Source organism: Symphalangus syndactylus, chromosome 24, assembly GCF_028878055.3.
Source record: "Symphalangus syndactylus isolate Jambi chromosome 24, NHGRI_mSymSyn1-v2.1_pri, whole genome shotgun sequence".
Classification (NCBI taxonomy): domain Eukaryota; kingdom Metazoa; phylum Chordata; class Mammalia; order Primates; family Hylobatidae; genus Symphalangus; species Symphalangus syndactylus.
In genome coordinates, this window is record NC_072446.2 from 24,210,735 (window position 1) to 24,231,521 (window position 20,787).

The 20,787-nt window shown below is 44.0% G+C and overlaps 1 long non-coding RNA gene across 1 annotated transcript; it reads left to right on the forward strand.

Annotated features, from left to right (window-relative positions):
- Positions 1–1,057: 1,057 nt before the first annotated feature.
- Positions 1,058–20,152, forward strand: LOC134735814 (uncharacterized). Its single transcript, XR_010119332.1, has 2 exons — positions 1,058–1,554; positions 19,405–20,152. It is a non-coding gene; the product is annotated as an uncharacterized lncRNA (long non-coding RNA).
- The last annotated feature ends 635 nt before the right edge of the window (positions 20,153–20,787 follow it).

Here is a 20,787-nt window from a genome sequence, read left to right on the forward strand (position 1 = left end):
AGTACAGTGGCGTGATCTCAGCTCACTGCAACCTCCGCCTATCGGGTTCAAGTGATTCTCCTGCCTCAGCCTCCCAAGTAGCTGGGACAACAGGCATGTGCCACCACACCCAGCTAATTTTTGTATTTTTAGTAGAGACAGGGTTTCGCCATGTTGGCCAGGATGGTCTCGATCTCTTGACCTCATGATCTGCCCACCTTGGCCTCCCAAAGTGCTGGGATTACAGGCATGAGCCACCGCCAATGGTGTAGTTTCCATGGAAAGTCATAACTGTAGTACTTTGGAATCATGTCCAGAAGCTGATACACTGTTTTTGACACAGTGGTGACCCTTGGGGAGGGGGTCAGGCCTAGGACTGGGAGATGGTCGTTAGGACTGGAGAGGACTAGCTGCCGCTGCAGAGGGGGCTTGTGTGCAGCCCCAGCCTCCTGTCCCTTCTACCCCCCACCTCTCCCTGTCTGGCACCTGTTCTGTGCCCAGGACATTGGAGCCCACAACCTCCATTAGAAAAAGCTTCCTAAAACGGTGGTACCTGAACTGGCTCTCCAAACTCAAAGGGGCCCACAAGCAATAGGGTAGGTGCTCCTGGACAAATGAATGCAAGTAACTGAGGACTGCACTCAGAGCAGAGTCCATGGCACAGTTTTGACTTGTTTTAATTTGATTTCAGACAGATTGAAAATGATCCTAACAGTCTAGAAGAGTAGGAAACATGCTGACCTAGAGATGCTGATGGAACGCAACTCTTTCTATTAAGCCCAAGGAGTTTTTCTCTAAGCCTCGCTGGAAAAACATTGTAGAAATTCAGGCACTTAAAGGGAAACAACCACAATAATTGTATAGCATAGCTGTAGTCTTACTTATTCCACTGGCCCTTTAATAAAATACTTTGGAAACTGGCCCCACTTCTTTCTCCTACATATTTGGATTCTGGGAAGTGGAAGGAGGGGAAGCTGACATTGATACAGGCGTGCTGGGAAGGGAAGTGCATGGTCTCTTTAAATAATATGGAAGTGGGGAAGGAAGTGCTGGGTAGAGGAGGGCGTGGTCCCTGGCTAGGGCTCCACCCCCAAGAACCTAGGTGAGGAAAGGCATTTCCTGCCCAAATGTTGCATTTCCCAAGACCACCCTGGCCTGCCACACCCCCATCCTGGGCCTTTAAAAACCCAAGACCCTAGTGGGCAGACACACAGGCGGCCAGACAGCTGAGGAGCACGTCGGTGGAAGAAAACACAAGCAGCTGGTCGTTGAGAGGACATGGAGAGGCGCACACCAGCAGAAAAACACACCAACAGGCACCTAGGCTGGCAAGCCGTCGACCAGTGGGGTGAGCCAGAGTTTGGCTGGGCAGTTGGAGGAGACAGGAGAGCCGGGGCCCCTGAGCGGCCCAACGCCAGGGGAAGATCATCTCCGTCTGGCTTCCCCATTGGCTGAGAGCTACTTCCACTCAGTAGAACTTGACACTCATTCTCCAAGCCCGTGTGTGATCCGATTCTTCAGGTACACCAAGGCAAGAACCGGGGATACAAGAAAACCGTCTGTCTTTGTGACAAGGTAAGAGAGATAATTGCGCTGGTTAACACAAGCTGCCTATAGATGGCAAACTAAGACAGCCCTCTGCAGGAGCAGAGGAATGACATGATAAGACTTGTGGTTAAAAGGACCACTCTGACCATTTTGTTAGGGCAAGGGGCAAGGGGCCATGGTGAGGGTAAATGCTGACCCAGGAGCCAGTGAGGACAGAGTCTCCCCAGCGGCTGGGACCACAGTGGTAGCAGTGGGCTGGGAGAACGAGGGGAAGCTAGGGAGATTTTTAAGGTTGAGCCAACAGTCTTTGTCATGTGTACTGGGCATGGTATGTGTGAAAAACAGGACAACACGTGGCCCAGCATGGCGTCAAGGCTGTTGCCGTGAGCAACTTGAATACTGAGCTGTGAGAACCTGGCACGAGATGATCAAGAAACATACAGGTTTCCAAAGAATTGGTTTTGTGCTGGAAAATGTAAAGGTAGACATCTTCTCCTGCTTTGTGTTTCTTTAAAAAAAAATCAGAGCGCATTATTTATGTCAGATGGACATGTTGTCCTGTGAGAATGCCAAATTGTCATCTGTCATTTAAAACAACACAAAAAAGAATATGAGATCTCCTTTAACATCATCAGAATTTTTTCAGCTATTGGTTCCTGGAAAAAAAAAACCCAAAAATAAAACAAAAAACAAAACTAGTGCCAGAGAATCAGCTAGAATAATTTGTGAGAAGGGACACAAATAGGCCAGGAATTGGTTTGCCTAATAGACTTCAACTTGAATTAGATGTAAGGCAGATGATTCGAATCAGGCTGTTATGCAGCAGAAAGAATTGCAGTGTCAGATGGAGCAATAAAGGTGCAGAAATTGAGCAGAAACACATGTTCCGCAGATATTAGCTGTTAGGTATGAGCCTTTCTCTTGTTGATGCTCTCAGTATGAAATCTAATATTATCCCAGGGAAAGGAAACAAGGCCACTAACTGTCAGATGGCAAGGTATATTACACTTCATCAAATCTCCCTGGTAACTTGACACATGCTTGTACCACTCAGGAAGGCAAGAGAAATTGTATCTCCACTTTTCCTCATGTGGCAAGTTTAAAAAGAGATGCCAGCATTGCTGTGCTGGCCACAGCATGTATGGCCATTTGATGGGGGCAGGTCATTGGCACAATGTTCTGTAACATTAAAAAAAAAAAACAAAAAACAAACAAACTCCACAGGCTGGGTGCAGTGGCTCACGCCTGTAATCCCAGCACTTTGGGAGGCCAAGGCAGGTGGATCACTTGAAGTCAGAAGTTTGAGACCAGCCTGGCCAACATGGTGAAACCCTGTCTCTACTAAAAACACAAAAAATTAGCCGGGTGTGGTGGCACGTGCCTATAATCCAAGCTACTTGGGAGGCTGAAGCAGGATAGTTGCTTGAACCCGGGAGGTGGAGGTTGCAGGGAGCCGAGATTTTGCCACTGCACTCCAGCCTGGGTGACAGAGTGAGACTGTCTCAAAAAAAAAAAAACAACAAAAACAAACAAAAAAAACAGCTGGGCGTGGGGGCTCAAGCCTGTAATCCCAGAACTTTGGGAGGCTGAGGTGGGCAGGTCGCATGAGCTCAGGAGTTTGAGACATGATGAAACTCTGTCTCTACGAAAAAAAAAAAACTCTGTCTCTACAAAAAAAAAAAAAAAAAATACAAAACTTAGCTTGGCATGGTGGCACACGCCTGTAGTTCCAGCTAGTAGGGAGGCTGAGGTGGGAGGATCACTTGAGGCTGGGAGGCGGAGGCTGCCGTAAGCCGAGATCACACCACTGCACTCCAGCCTGGGTGACAGAGCAAGACCCTGTCTCAAAAAAACCCAAAAACCTCCCACATAACAGCTGATAAAACAAACAAAACCATGAATTGGGGGCCTCCCCTCCCACTCCAGGAGACAGTCCTGACAGAGGACTAGGTCAAATGTAACATTTTGTTCCTGCTGCCTTAGGTAGCTGGGCGTGGTGGAGCCCAGGGGGAGTTGGCACCATTCTCTCCTGCTCCCCAAGCGTGACCAGTGATGTCAGGTGGGGCTACTTGCTTTATAGATTCCTGGGTGTCTTTTTAACATAGATGGTTTTGATTGTAACAAATTAGACTGGTAAACCATTTCTTGCTTACCTTATCAGCAAAATTTCCAAAGTGTGATGATATCCTAGTCAATAAGGCTGTGGAGAAGCATGCATTCTCCAACACCGCTGGTGGGGGGTGATGCAGCACTGGTTCTGTGGAGGTCATTTAGGAGAAACCTTTAAAAATGACAAATGCATTTAGGGTTTGAGCCAGGAATCCCACTCCTGGGAACTTATGCTGCAGGTATTTGTCTACAAATACTTATGTTCAAGGGTGTGTATCACAACGTTGTTGATGAGAAACAAAGAGAGAAAACAATTCAGCATTCCGCTGTAGGACACTAGTTAAAAACAGAGGCAATCTAGCAAAAACTATTGAATGCCTATATACTGAAATGGATAAAATAGAAATGAGATCCATTATTATTATCACTATTATTTTTTAGAGACAGAGACTTGCTCTGTCTCTCAGACTGGGGCAAAGGGGCGTGGTCATAGCCTACTGCAGCCTCAAACTTCTGGGCTCAAACGATCCTCCTGCCTTCAGCCTGCAGAGCACTGGGATTCCAGGTGTAAGCCACCATGCCTGGCCCATGGGATAGTTATTCTTGAATATATGCAAGATCTAGCATATGAGAAAAAGCAAGGGGCATGGCAGTATTTATAGGACGTTGCTTTCATGTATGAAAGGAGAAAATGTAAGGTTCTGTATGTTTATATTGCTTATATTTGCATGAAAAAGCAATAAAGGACACATTAGAAACTATTAAAGTGGTTACCTGTGAGGAGTGGAGTGCTCAGAGTGGGAGTGAGCCCATTAAATGAATCCTCTTCTATTACTTTCATTGTTAAGCCATCTGAATGTATTGCCTGGTAAAAACTTAAGCAGATGGTTTATAAACAGGCCCTATTTTGTAAGCAAGAATAGTGGTAGGAACACAAATGTATCAGGAATCAGTAGAGGACAGAACCAAGGAGTCCTTGTGCTTTTGTAAATCAGGATGCAAAAGACAAGACATCATCCCATCCTATCCCCACCCCACAATGTTCATTGCTCACCTCTTGATAAGAGCAGTGCTTTCTCCCTGGCAGTCACTCAATGTGTAGGATGAGCCCCTTTCTGAAAAGGGGAGTCCCAGTGTGTGCTTGTTTGGTTCTTTACTTAATAGCTGTCCCTTTCACTCTCCAAAGTGACCCTGTTTGAATAACATTATTTTGTCACCTTATCAATAAGTCACAGAACTGCTCTCTAGCTAGTGTAAGAAGATGAAATGTATTCCAAGAATCTGAATGGCTTTATCAAGAAGGAGATTTTTTGTCTCATGGGATTTCTTGTCTCAAGAATTTGCCTACAGCAATTCTGATTTATGCTTATTAATTAATAATTGTAATAAGTATTAATAGCACTCCAACTCACTTTGACAAGTGCCTTGGGTTGGACAGTAAGTTGTATGGTTATTGTAGTCAGACATCAAGTCCAGATAGATTCAGTGCTCAAATGAGGTCATTGGGACATCTTGGTATGGCTATCACTCTTTTTTTTTTTTTTGAGACGGAGTCTTGCTCTGTCACCCAGGCTGGAGTGCAGTGGTGCAATCTCGGCTCACTGCAAGCTCCACCTCCTAGGTTCACGCCATTCTCCTGCCTCAACCTCCCGAGTAGCTGGGACTACAGGCACCTGCCACCACACCTGGCTAATTTTTTTGTATTTTTTTAGTAGAGACGGGGATTCTCCGTGTTAGCCAGGATGGTCTCGATCTCCTGACCTCGTGATCCGCCCGCCTTGGCCTCTCAAAGTGCTGGGATTACAGGCGTGAGCCACTGTGCCCGGCTGGCTGTCACTCTTAAAGACCTGTTAGATTAAAGTGGCTCCAGTGTCCATGTCCTCGAATCCACTGAGAGCCTCAAAAGGAAAAGGGGCTAGCTCCCACAAAAGATCTGGGATTGGTTCTGATTGGATCACCTTCAGTGAGACCCATGGCTGACCCAAACTGCATAATCGGGAAGAATGGAATGTTCTGATCTGCTGAAATCAGAAAGATTTGGGTGGAGGAGCAGTTTTTTCTAGGAGTGAACAAGACTCTAATGTGTCTTGACACCTAACAACGTCTATAAATTTTCACCCTACTACGTAAGCAAATCTCAACTCTAATGATTCTTCACGTCCCTTCCAGCTCTTGATTTCATGATTCTATGATGCCTCTTGACACATACATGCAAAGGTTATCTGAGGGCTGACTTGTATCAATTTTAGAAAAATAGCAATAAAATCTTCAGGGCTTAGCATAGATGCCAACAGGTTTCCCAGCAGGAGTAGCAAATAAAAATTATATATATTCAAAAATTTGATGAACAGGAAATTAGTTCTGGGATGAGCTCTCTAGTTATTGACTTCAAGGGAGCATTTGTTAGTATGGTGAAATGAAAATGATACATTATAATTTGACATTTTCCATGCAAATGGAAAAGTCGCAGAAATATCTGTCATCTCAGTTCAAAAAAGAACCCACCTAGAAAAAAGAAATTGGCACACTGCCACATCAGGAGGTGGTATGTTACGTGTAGTTGAAAATAAGGGTCAAGGTTTCTGAGGCTTGCTTTGGCTAAAAATTACAGAGACCCTTCCCTTCTCCCTCCCCCCTAAAAAACCTTGGAGGTTTATTTTTTTCTCACATTAAACAAGTCTAGAGGCAGTCTCTTCTGGCTGTTTACTCCTCTGTCTTTATTGTGAGCTCCGTCCTCATGATCTTAATATAGCTGCCACAGCTCCAGCCCAACATGACCAAGTTTCAGAAGACAGACAGTGACAAAGAGCACTTCGTCAACTCCTTTTAAAGAGTTTTCTTGGAAGTCCTATTTAGTAGCTTATGTTTAGTAACCATTGGTTAGATCTGTGTACCACTCCAGGATGAAAGAGAGCCTTGGAAATGTTTTTAGCTGGGTATTTAGGTTCTTGAAATACAAAATAAGGGTTCAGTTACAAATAAAGAAGGAAAGAAGGGATATCGTTGTATTGGTTTTACACTCAGAGACCTACTGGGGGAAAGTAGCCCCAGTGCCCACATCCTCACATCTACTGAGATTCTCAAAGCAGGAGGGGGCTTGTTTTCCAGGAGCTCCCACAAAGCAGCAGGCAGCGAGGCTTCTCTGACACAACCTAATTGTGTCTCTGTACACAGAGTTTTCTCTAAAATTGGGTAGTGCTTTTGACTTCTTTCTTCATCACTGATGCTCCCTCTTTCTTCTTTTTTATTCTTTTAAATATCCTATCTTCCATTAGAAGCAAACAAGAGATAGAATATATCCATGTCGTACTTCTCTTCCTTTCTTTGTCTGCCATATGTATCAAATGGGTTCTGGGTTGTAGAGACCTGTGGTCTCATCCCCAATAAACACAACAGACTAGTCATAAAGATTGCAGAACTTGAAGATTCAGAACTTTGCAATGGAAAGCGCTGCATCATACACCAAACATGTCCATTTTTTTCAAAATTTTATTTTCCAAAATTTTTGAAATGTGACTACTTTACATATATGTTTACTTATATAAATAAGCATTTTTAGTCATCTGAATTAAACCAAACACCCAAATGAGCTACGCTAATTGACTGGAATGCCAATCACAGAATCAAAACTAAATGTTACACATTATTTCCTTAAAAAAGGAAATAAAAACAGCTCAGAATCCAGCTCACTAAAGAGTTGAATATGTATATTTTCTTTAAAGATTCAACTTTAGCAAAATATGATCATTTAAATATTCCTGGAAGAGCTCCTAGTCCAAATATATTTCTGAATCCAGAGCGCAATTTAAACCGAATAAATGTTAAAATTTTAGTCGCTATTAATTTATGGTATTTCAAATGAAGACTCACATGCTAACATGCCTGAGGCCAAGATGTAAATATCATCTTGTAAATACCATCTTGTAAATACCAAGATGTGAACACCCCCGCTATCCAGCCTGCATCCATCCACATCCTGGGGTGTGCAGACAACTTGCCCAGTCTGGAGACTGAGCCAGATGAATCTGATGATGGACCAGCTGGGCATCCAAGGGATGCTTGTGTTTTGGAGAGTATGATGTGAATCTTAGCATCTGGGGAAGCAGAGACTGGCCTAATGGCCTAAGAATAGATTCTGGGCATAGAAATTTACAGTGAATATGGGGAAGCCTCTAGTGAAAACCCAGAATTCATCCCATGAATGATAGAAACTCTGCTGATGATGGAGACATTACATCCTAGAACTATTAGGTGTTATGTGCATATGGAAGGATGATGGAATGATGGATGGATGAAGAAAGGATGGATGGATGGATGGATGAAGAATGGATGGATGGATGAATGAATGGATGGATGGATGGATGAAGAATGGATGGATAGATGTATGGATGGATGAATAGGTGAATGCACCTTCTCTGCCTTCTTCTATGCCTGGCACATGGGAAGGACTCAATAAATACTATTGAATGAATGAACAAACAGATGAATGAGATTATGTTTTATGTTTCTTTTCCTGTGAAAGCTGGATAGTCAGATGGGGAGACTCAGGTTCTGGAGTCAGATGGCCTGCATTTAAATCCTGGATTTAAGCATAATTTACTGTGTGACCTTAATCACTGAAGTCACTGGATATCTCTGAGCCTCACAGTTTTCATTGTTGTGATGGAGGATGCATCATCATCATTGTCATTACCATCATGTGAGAATAAATATGATAATGTGGTAATGTATATAAGCTGCTTAGCAGGGTGCCAGGCACATAGAACACATTCACTTTATAAAGGTTGGAGTCTGAACCATATGAAATTGTCTATACACTTATGACAATATGATTATTTCTAAGTTCCTTAAGAGGAAGGAAAATGCTGCTACTACCAATTTTAGTAATAGTAACACATTGAGTGATCAGTGTGTCAGGAACTCTTCTAAGCACTTCTACTTGTTAGCTATTTAATTCTCACACTCACCTCGTGAGGTAGGGACTGTGATTATTCCCATTTTACAGAAGAGAAAACTGAGGAGTGAAGAGGTAAAATCACTTGTTCAAGTTACATGACTGGGAAGTGGAGAAGCCAGGATTTAAACCCTGGTGCTTCGGTCCCAGAGTTTATCTTCTTAGCCACATTTCATGATATGGGGGTGATAGGTCCATCTTAAAGATGAGAAGGCTGAGGCTCAGAGAGGTGAAGCCACTTGGTCAGGATCTCACAGCCTGGAAGGGAAGGATCTGGGATCAGACTCTGGCTGGATAGCTCTACCAGGTGCTTCCCTAATTGCAGAAGGCCTGGCCCTGAAAGATCTTGGCTAACACTTGTTAATAGAATCAACTCCATTTAAATTGAAGATGTGTTGAGGATGAGAAGAGAGGATCAATAACAGTTACCAAGTCCTTCCCATCTGGAGGCATAGCTCAACTATCTAATTTAAGCCCATACATTAATTAATAGTGTCAGCAAGGGGACAAGAGGATGGTGTATTTTAGTGACCATGGATGTCTGAAAGGAATGGCAGCTCATCTCATTTTGTAAATGTTTGGTTCAGTCACTCCCTTAATTCAGGGTGACCTTTACCCCAGACTGAATTTTTCTGATGTTATTGCTCACAGCTGGAAGCTGGTGCCCAAATCCACTTTAGAAATCAGAAGGGGCTGAATCCTAGAAATTTGTCCTCACCTCTGTTGTCATCTGTCATAGATCTTTCACCAACTTTCTGCTTCACTTAAGAGAGTTTCTGAGGTTCTTCTCGAGGAGAAATTGACAAATATGCAACTGTGTCCAGGCACTACAAGGCCCACTAAGAGTCTCAGCACCCCCTTTATTGTAAATATCATAAAAACCCAACTCAATATTAAAAGGAAGATGTTGACTCATGTAACTGACCATTTCTGAGCCATGTGGATGCAGTAGATTGGACTATTGTACCCAATCCCTTTCCTCTCTTCCCTAACATCCTCATTCCAAGGGCTTTGGTCTTGGCCATGTGACTTTCTTTGGCTAGTGGGGTATTAGTGGACGTGACATGGGAGAAGGCTTTAGATATACTTGTGTGGGATGCTTAGGATCTTGCCCTTATGGTATAGGCACAAGAAGGGCAGGCTCCAAGCATCCTATGAACTCAGGATGGAGATATGTGGAGCTGAATCCGGTCTGAACTCTGAAGCAGAGATGCACCGGTTGACTTGCAGACTGCTGAGTGAGAAAAAGAAGTTTTTTTTTGTTTTTTTGTTTTTTTTAAATATGCCACCAGGATTTTGGGGCTGTTTGTTACAGAGCTTTGTTGAACTACACATCCCTCACTAAACCAATCACTGAGAATGGACAGGATAAAGTAGGTTTCTGACCTAAGCCCATAAGACTCATGCTGGAACTGAGGGTAGAATCAATGTTCTCTAGTGTGAACTGGGGGTTGATCCAGGAAAATAAAAGGGGGATATAACTTTATTGAAAGTCATGTGAAGGGATGCTGGAACACACAAGCAACATTTGCCTATAATGCTGAGCTTATGCTTGTATTTTTCTAGTAGAAGGACAGCTTTAACGCTTTAAAAATATAACCGTGTAACCATCTCCTATCTTTTTACAACTCCTTTATTATGGGAACAAAAGCAATCTGAGCTCCTTTGATTTCTGAGGCTGTGGTTAATGATCAATTGTCCAGTCTCTTGTGTATAACATATTTTCTCTCACCCTCTCCTTCCTATTTCTCAAAAGATTGAAATAAAATATACATCACACCGGGCATGACAGCAATTATTTAGCTCAAATAATTCCCAAACGGTGCCAAGCACCTTAGTCCCGCAGGTTCATTCCTCTTGTCATTTCATTTAAAATATAGACCTCGAAAAGTGTACCCTTGGCTATTTTCAAGTTTTAATCTCCATTGACAGAACCATTAAAGTGTCTGTCCCCAATGTCAGAGCTTTTAAATGTTCCTTTCCCTTTCATGATAGGCAAGTTTGGGCGCAGGAATCCCTGTTTGCTGGATCCAGGTGCTGCCTTGTCAGTAAAAAGTTTGTATTTTTTGTTAGGAAGGCCAGAGAATAAGTCTTTAATTGAGGGTAAGTTTAAGGGAAGTGGTAAGCTTTTTTTTTTTTTTTTTTTTTTTTTATTTTTATTTTTTTTATTTTTTAGATGGAGTCTTACTCTGTCACCCAGGCTGGAGTGCCGTGGCGTGATCTTGGCCCACTGCAACCTCCGCCTCCCAGGTTCAAGCGATTCTCCTGCCTCAGCCTCCTGAGTAGCTGGGATTACAGGTGGGCATCACCACGTCTGGCTAATTTTTGTATTTTTAGTAGAGACAGGTTTCACTATGTTGGCCAGGCTGGTCTAGAACGCCTGACCTCAGGTGATCTGCCCGCCTTGGCCTCCCAAAGTGCTGGGATTACAGGCACGAGCCACTGTGCCCGTTCGGGAAGTGGTAAGCTTTTAATGTGTCTACAGAAAGTATATTGGGGTGCAGGATGGCGGACTTACTAACGAGGATAAGCAAGGCAATGTTGCAACAAAGAACAGTACCCAAATCCCCTTGGCTTAAAACAACAAAACACACTCTATATATCTCACTTGAGTTGTTAGGGAGGCCCAGTTTATTTTAACCTCTCAGAGATCTAAGGGAACAGAGGCTCCACCACCTTTCAGTATCTGCATCTCAATACATGCTCCCATAAGCACCATGGCATGGCAGGAGACCACAAAGAATCATATACTGGCTTTTAAATAATTATACTGAAACAACACATGTCACTTCCTCAGATTTCCTTGGCCAAGCAGGATCTTATGTCCATACATAACTTCAAGGATAGGGAATTGTAACCCTCCTGTGGGATGGGAAGAGGACAGGAATCTAGAATGTTGGTGACTGCTGAGAATGTCTACCATAGTTGAGTTTTAGTTACAGAAAGGAAAGAACTGACATGAAAAATAACTTCACTAATACGATGGTTCTCTCTTTGGCAAGGTAGATCTTGGCAACTTATTGGGCTTCTAAGTGGATAGATTAAAGAGAAGCATCATTTGAGGTTGGCTTTTTTTTTTTTGCCACCAGTCTCTTTATAATCTTATTTTTGTCTGCATGAAGGCATTAGCATACATTTTCTGGGCTTCCAGCCAGATGAGTCATTTTCTTTGCCTGTTTTCCTGTCTCCATGGTGCCCTGCTCTTTGTCAGAACCAAACAATGGTCCCAGCCAAAAACTGTGCTGGGGGTCCCAAATCCACCTAGCTTAGTGCCCAGATACCCCTCCTGCTCTCTGGATGGAGCTCACCCTCAATCAGCTCCCCGGCAGGACCAGGCGCCATGCATAGACAATGCCACTTGGCATCTGATAAGTAACATTTGGTACCAAGCCCGAATCAACTTTTCATTATCCTAGACAAGAGATGCATTTGGGACTCTTCAGTCTCCCCTGAAGCCCTCAGGCAGGCTTCTGTCATGGCTGGTTTGGATTATGATAACAGTGCTGGGAGGTCCCCACCTGTACCTCAGGCCAGACTGCAGAGGGCGAGAAAGCAAAATAAAAATGTCAGATTCCTACTGGGGATTAGGAGGCACTCAACTCTAGCCAAGTTGTTTTCTCCCTGAAGAAGGGGAAAAAAAGAAAACAGAAAACTCAACCCCAATTCTCCCATCCTCCTCAACAGTCCATAAATTCACAAGTTAAGGGATAAAAAGAAGAGACACAATTCAGCAAACAAGTGAGGAACACTTTGCCTGAACTGATACATTTTTCTATCGGTTTGAGGCCAGCAAAGCAAAAGAATTTCTGTTCACACCTCTGGCGTGAACAAGGGCTGTTTCCAGGAAAGAGATACCTCTAAAATAGGGAAATAGAAGAAATTGCAGTCTGTCAATTATTCACAGTTTAGTCTAACAACTATCTAAAATGTAGCTAGAGACAGTGTGGGGAGCAGATTTTAAAAAGGGCTCCCAATGGTCCCCACTTTCTGATATCTGTGCCCTTGTGTGATCCCTTCTCATTGAGTGTGGGCTGGACCTAGGGACTTGCTTCAAACAAATGGAATATGGGAAAATGATGGGGTGCTACTTTTGAAATTAGGGTAGAAAAACGACTGATGTAATGTCTTATTCTCCCCATCACCTGCTTGCTCTGGGGGAGCCAGATGCCATATGCTGAATTCCCCATGGGGTGAGAATCAAGGGAGGCCTCCAGCCAACAGCCACAAAGAACCAAGGGCCTCAGGTCCACCGTTTTGAGGGACTAAATCCTGCCAAAGACCACTTGAATAAGTTCAAAAGCAGATCCTCGAGCCCCAGGTGAGTCTTAGGATGAAACCACAGCCCCAGCTGATACTGTTAGCAGCCTTGAGAGCTAGAGGATGCAGCCAAGCCACATCCAGGTTCCTGACCCACGAAACTGCTAGATGACAAATATGTGTTTCTTTGAGCCACTAAAATGTGGGGTTGCTTGCTATCCAGCAATAGATAACTAATGCCCATGGCTAAAGTGGGTGGGCATACGAGCCTGCCCAGGGCAATACTATTTGACCAAATTTTCCTGCTGAAATTTCTTTGACAGTTTTGAAACCAGATGATCCCAGCTTAGACTGAAGCAGCCATTCTCAAATGTTTAGGTGTGAAGTCTTCATTCAAATGGAACCTTATGGAAAAGTTCAATTTGTCAAACAGACCAAAAACAAGCTGCTCTGGCTGAACTGGGTGTGAGGGCTCCATTAGACACCCAACTCTGATTAATGTCCCCAGAGTAACCTTCTGTCCACCTTAAAAATTCCATAGGAACCATTGGTCTAGCTGGTTGGGGCAGGCCTGCCCCAAGAATACTCAGTGATAGGAGGTGTCATCAATGACTGACTTTAAGGTAAAGCAATTTTTCCCCTGCCCTCACCACCAGTATAGACTTGGGTGAGCCCCAGGTTGATGCAGGGAGGATGGAAAGCTTGTGCGGCGTCTCCTGCAGGGCCTTTCTCCTTCCTTCCAGCTCTCACTGTTCTGTCCCCACCGTGAGCTCTGCTGTTCCCCAGAGACGTGCCTTCATCAGCCCATCAGAAGCCCCTGCTGAAGGTGGAGAGGTATGGCTCATTCAGCCATCCTGCCTAGAAGATGCTCAGTTATAAAAGGGAAAGAAGGGAAACCGAAAAGGAAGGAATCTCCAATGCTGGAGTTTCATACTCAGGACAGGCTGGTGAGGAGATGGGCAGCCTCGCTCCATGCTGGTCACTGTGAGAGAGGCCTGGAGTGTTCTGCTGCCCTGAGGTGCAGAGATGGAGACGGGGCAGAGGCACCGGGTCCCCAGCCATGCCTCTCTCTGTAGTCATGAGCTTCTCACCTTCTGCTTCACAGACCTGTGGTTCCACTCAGATCCCAGCACAGAATCGCACCTGACATTGGGTCTCTTGGTTCTGGGCCGCTGGATCTGGTTCCATCCCTGTGGGGAGGCGGCTGCATCTGCAGGTCCTCCCGGGATCCTGACTGATGCACAGTAGACAAATCACCATGTGAGGAAACGCTTCAGGGAGGAGGGCGTCTCCACTCCCCAACAACCCAGCAAGACAAATCCAAAGGGATCCAGGAGAACGGAGCTGGCAGGAGCCTGCTGCTAAGGAGAATGAGTCGAGTGTTCTCATGTTTCGGAGGTTATCTAACAAGATGCACAGACTCACGTGGGACAGACTTCATTTCAGGGCAAAGATGATATGCTGAGTGTGGGTTGGGTATTTGTGGCTTGATTTTTTAAAAGCATTTTAGGTGCATAGAAAACTATTCTGCAACAAACCATTCCACAAAGGATATCAAACTTTACAAGTACAGCAGAAGCTTCTAGTGTAACTCTCCACCATTACGTTTGCCTCCCTCCGAGAATCACACCTGAACTTTAGGTTTACTATGCTCGTGTATTTCACTTTCACTGCATTTTCATGCATGACCACTTTTCCAGTTTATTTTAACCTCTGTAGAGTACTCCACGCCATGAGCTCCAGCTGGTGGACATCTGGGCTGGCTCTGTGTTTTTCATGATCACAGACAAAGCTGCCATGAATGTTCCAGTGCCTGGGTGCATGTGACACACTTGGGGCCAATGAGATGCAACAAGACTTTCATTGTGGCTTCTGGGAGCAGCAGAGGCTCTTTTCTGCCGGGCTTAATCTGTCCTCAGCCATGATAGGAGATACTCTCTAAGAATGGTCCTGAGAGGGAAAAAGAAGAGCCAAGAGGCCAGGAGACACTAGTCTGGACCTGATGACATCATTGCAGCCTCTAGATCCAGCTGTGCCTGCAACGAACAAGGCATTCCTGGCACATTTTAGTTACCTGATGTTATAAAATTCTTTCATTTAAAGCTATTTAACTCAAGTTTTCTGTTGCATGCAACCAAGAGTGCTGACTGATTAAATCTTCCAATTACATGATGTTTTTACTTTAAAAGGAGTATTCAGTGCCTCCACCTGAAAGGAGCAATAATGGTAGGATTGAAGGCACACAGCAGTCCAGTGGTACTTAGAGGGTCCCTAAAATTATACTGTGTAGCTGGTTACTACTCAGTCCCTAGATTCAGCTGGTTCTGCAAGAGTCATCAAGCTATCAGCTCTCTTCCTTCCTTTCTCCTGAAGGCGTCCTTCTTTACCTTTAAGACAGAGCACTTAAGTAGCTTTGGGTGTTTTCAATTAGGCCTTCAGCTAAGAAATGGAAGGAAAATTTAAGGCCAGAACCATCGGAATGCGATGATGTGTACTTTCAAGAATTTTCCAGGAGGAGCCGACCTCATTCAGGACTTTGATGCTGGATTGAGTGCTCTGGTTCCACTCAAAGCTTAAGAATGCTTGACCTCTGATCTCCTAAGGCCTCAGACAAAGGGCAGACAATTACATGCATGGAGAGAAAAATAGTTTTCTGGTTACAAAGATAATTTTTAATTGTTCTGCAATTGATGATTATCTAAATTTGAGTTTTGTGTGTTTTGTTGTTGTTGTTGTCAACGTAAAGGAGTGAAGGATCCCACCAGCCTTCAGGCCTTGCTATTTAAGCAGGGTGAACTGACACCTGCAGGATAGTATCTGCATCTGTCACTGCTTAGTTGGATTTCAGGCCATGTCCTTTCGTCTTGCTAATCCGTTTTCCTGATTTCCTGGACTAATAACTCTTTCTCTGGTCTCCATTAGCTGCACATGCCATTTCTCTTGTAAAGACCTTTCAGTTTATGTTCTTATTTAAAGCAATGTTTGATGGACACCAGGCTTACTTATTGAGTAGTGCCTCTGACCCTAGGTCAAAGCAGAAAATGGGATTTTTGAGAAATGTCACAGAGGTCATGGTCGCCAGGATCAGCACAGTGAGCACAGACCCAGGGCTCAGAGGGCTACGGCAGGCAGCAGGAAACATTGTGGTGGTCAACTCTCGGGTCCTGTCTGAAGTCAAGTACCAAGGAGAGAATGCAAGCTTGGCAGTTCACCGAATTTATTCCAGAAGGCGAAGCTTGCACCTTCTCCTTGATATTTGACTTCAGATAGAACCCAGGAGTTTTCCACCACAATTCAGACCTGACGAAGGACTGAGTTTTTCTAGGTGAAAAAAAAAATACAGTTACCACAGTGATTTGCACATTGTAGAACATTTCAATTCACAGATTTAACATCAGAGGCTTTAATGATTTGTAAATGACTCTCTGTGTTAATTGGGATGGCTTATGGGCAGTTAACAAAAGATCCCCAAATCTCAGCAGCTTAAAATAAGACACAGCTAATTCTCTCAAATGTTATGTTTCCCTTCTGTGAATGCAGTGGTGTCTGCACATTGTATTTGCTCAGGGCCCCAGCCTTCATCTTGACATTTCTAGAAAATCACCACGACAGGTGGAAGCTAAAGTGGTTTAATGAACGTTGGCTCAAAAATGATACATGCTGCTTCCACTCACATGTCTTAGACAACACCAGTCACATGACTGCACCAAACGGCAAGGTGGCAGGGAAGTGCAATTCTACCAAAAGGCAGGAAGGAAGCCCTTACATATTTAGCAAATAGCACTGATGGCCACCATACCCCATCACATGCAGCCCTGCAAAGCTTGGCTGAGTCATGAATTTGATTCCTGTGTGGCCAAGCTCAGGGGTGTGAAAAGACCTCTCGCCTGGTGATGGAGGCCGGCCTCCCACACAGCGTTTGCAATCCAGAAAGGTTTGGACATGTCTCTCATCCATGTTGTGTTCAAATAGATAAGAAATTGATTAAAAATTCAGATTCTTGGTGAACGATGATCTCTGAGCAGAAATCCAATTTTCCGTATTAGAAATGGAGAAATCTAAAAAAAAAAAAAAAAAACATCAATGGTCTTAGCCAGAAAACGGCTCTTTGGAAAAAACAAAACTGTAAAATTCAAATGTAACCAAGATTAATGAAATGGATGAGACCGCATTATATGCTGAATGGAAGCTTAAAAAACCATTTATGAGACTGTTTTGGTGGGGCTGCAGCCTGTGAAATAGCTGCATTTTATGTGGGATGTAATGTAGACCACAGAACTGTTCACAAAGATGAGAGTTCCCAGTGGTCCCAGGAGCTGGAGTCCAACCGCACATGGAAAGAGTGTCTGCATGGTTGGAAGGCCTGGATGCTAAAGTCAAACATAGCTGATGAATGCTCTGCTCCTGCTCCTGTGGTCTCTGAATATATATGAGAGAGGGAGAGAGAGAAAGAGAGAGTGTGTGTGTGTATATACAGTTGTCCCTCAGTATCCATGGGGGATTGGTTCTAGGACCTTGCTTGGATACCAAAATCCATGAGTGCTCAAATCTCTGATACAAAATAGTGTAGATTTTGCATATAACCTACACACATCCTCCCGTATATTTTAAATCATCTCTAGCTGACTTATAATACTTAATGCTATGTAAATGCTATGTAAATAGTTGTTATGCAGTGCTGTTTAAGGAATAATGTCAAGAAAAATGTCTGTGCATGTTCAATACAGACACAATTCATCTTTGAATATTTTTGATCCTCAGTTGAATCTGCAGATACGGAGAGATGACTACATACACACACACACACACACACACACACACACACGTAATTTTAAAGGGAATGGTGAATATAAATCTTTAAGGGTTTAAAAATTTATTTTGAATTAAATTATTGGAATTATCAACAGTACCCACTTGATGAAAACAATATAAATAAAAAGTGATGCATGATGATCTTTCAAAATGAAAAGAATATTGATATTGAAAATGCATCTCTCCAACAGCTGAATAGTGAGCATTGTGGAATTTTGCTTAAAGGGGCCCTGGCCCCAGATCCCAAGGTTCTGAGTCATCCCTTTGTTTGATACCCTTGAGGCAGAGCACCTCGAGGGATGGGTGGGAAACTACGCTCTCTTTGGCAAAATGGGAGAAGGAGAATTGGAAAAAGGTGATAGGAGAAGACAATAGGCGTGTTGACCACCCAGCAAGCATGCTCTTTACAGATCAGTTTAGTGGATGAGAGTAGTTGGAAGTGTATGAACCATCCTTGCCCCTCTGCCCCTTGGAAAGTGTTGTGGGTCCCCAGATGACCTTCCTCTGTTGGGCCATCTTTACCCCACTCATGAAATTATTGTTCTGGCTTCTGTCTTTGCTCAAACAGGAATAGAGCAAAGATATCGACAGAGCCAAAATAATGTGAGTTGCATTTGGTCCTTTCAAAGTCAGGGTCTTATTTGTCAAGTGCATGGGATAGGAGTTGATCTCCTTCTTCCCTAAGCTCCCAACCCTCTCCGTGTTGCAGAGAAAGTCCAGTTTAACATGTCAGGACACTCTTACCTGTCCCTCCTCTTCTGTCTCCCTTCTCTCCAGGACCCCAGCTCTGCTCCTCTCCCCCTTCCTTCCCCTCCATCCTTCTATTCATATTCAGTTTTGGTCTAGCTTCTCTTCCTATCTTTCTTCTCCTTAAACATTTCCACTGAATTAAATCTTGAAAGCTATTTGCATAAAACCATTACAAAGGGGCCAAGAGTGACATTTCTTTATGGGCCTGGGTCAATAGCTTTGACAAATGAGGCTGATATCAAGGAAAACAAATTGTTAGTGTTATACTGAAATTTTGCTGTGGGTATTAAATATTTGCATGAGGTAACCAAACACTCTAGGGTTTAGGCATATGAATTCCTTTCCAAAACCACTAAAATGAAAAGCTCACTGCAAATGAGGTTTGAAATGGACCTGCCTGTCCTCTGAGATTTTGCAGCGACTAATGGATTAGTCCCCAAGTGGAACACAAACCTACTTTTCTTTCAGAGAAGCAAAGAAGACTAATAAAGGCTGTGTCTCTATGCAGCCCTGAATCAACCAGGGCTCCATCAACCTCTGTTTAATAGCCTCATGCTTCTCAGCTGAGCTTCTTAATTAAGTCGCAATAAGAGTTGGCCCTTAAGAAATCCCCGAACACCTGAGTTCTTGGTTTAATATTCTTCACTCGTGTTGGTGCCAAGAAATGGCTTAGAAAGGGAAGTTCATCCACCCCTCTCTGAATCTCCATTAGTGTCCCACTAAGAAAACGCATACATAAAGTAAAAGATAAGCATTATGAAACTGTTCCATTTTTGTTTATCTGAAATATACATGCCAAGTAGAAACTGTGAATGCTCCGCTGAAGCAGCTTTGAGATAAGCCTCCTATGCCTATCATCATGGCCCCTTATTGAACACAGAAAGCTGGACTTATGCTCTAATAGCAATCGTCTCCAAATCTCAGTGGTAATCACACCAAGAATTTGTTTGTGTATTAACTTACATGCTTATTTATGGTTTGTTTGTTTTTTCCAGCTCACCCTTGCAGGCAGCATACCCGCTTGGACTCAGCCATCCTGGAGGTTTTCATCTTGCTGTCAACCTTGAAGCACCAGCCTCCACCATCACAGTGCAGGGTAGACGGCCTGGAGTTTGCGCACCTGCCAAGAAACATGTAGGTCTGGAGTAACACACGATGCCTCCTCCATCCAATTGTCTGGAACGAGTCCCACACACCACCCTCCCCAGTTTCACAAAACAAAGGGGAAGTGATATCCCTTTCTTCCTGGAAGGGAGAGAGCACTTATAAACAATAAAACCTTCTTTGAAATCCTCTTCCAACCAAATTGCCATCTCTTGCACGAAAATTCCAGAGCCATCAATAGAGGATCAAAACTTTTTTTCAAAAGAAATCAACAGTATTTGGTTTATTCTTTTTTCTCTTAAGTAGGGCAGTGCCAGGATGGGAGTGAATCTCTGGGCCAATCTGTGACCACAGAGGCAGGTCTGGGGTACCTTGCAGGACGCTGTCCCTCGCTCAAGCATCTCTGCTACTACCTGGAGTGAGACCAAAGCCACTGAACCAGCTGACCTGAGAATCTCGGTCCTAACTCTTCCAGCCAAATGACTTGAGCAACCGCACCTTTCATTCACACAGATTGTCTGTCTCCCCTATTAGTGTAACCACTTGACCAAGGCAGGCCTTCTCTTCACCTGCTCTGTTCTCTGCTGTATCCCTGGAGCTAAGAACATGCCCAAAGTAGGGGCTCAATAAATGTCTGCTAAATAAACAAACTCCCTGAGCCCCAGTTTCCTCATCTGTCCCAGGTAGATGCTGTTAATAAGAGTTGTCTTGAGAAGTACATTTTAAAAATATCTTTAAATGCTTTGCAAAACGTAAAGTCCTGTGCACGGGGTGAGCTGGTGTTCCTCTCATTCCATACCGAGGGCTTGTGCAGATGGAATGACTGTGGCCAGAAAGCCAGCCTGCGTTTTCCCCACTGGTTTCCTCCTGTGTTTTCCCAGCTGGTATGCTGATGGTCCAGAATCTTGCTTGGGAAACACAGGGTTTCCAAACTCTTCAGCTTTCAGAGTCAATCTTTCATTTATGCTAAACCCAGCTCTTCCTCCTTGCTAGTCGATCAGCAGACAGTTCAATTTTTTCCTGGGTTTCAAATCCTGGGCATTTTCAGCACTTTTTTCTCTCTGCTCTGCCCAACAAGTCACTCACCCCCACTATTCATGCTTCTCTCCCTGCTGATCCCCATCAGGGTGGCACCAGTGACTGCCACTGTCCCAGTCCTCAGAGCCACCAGGCACCCCATCCACAGGGAAAGCTCCTTTGCCCTAACTTTTCCAGCAATAATCCCCAAATACCCTCTTAAACAGGGAGGAATAGATCACACGCACCCTCCAAAC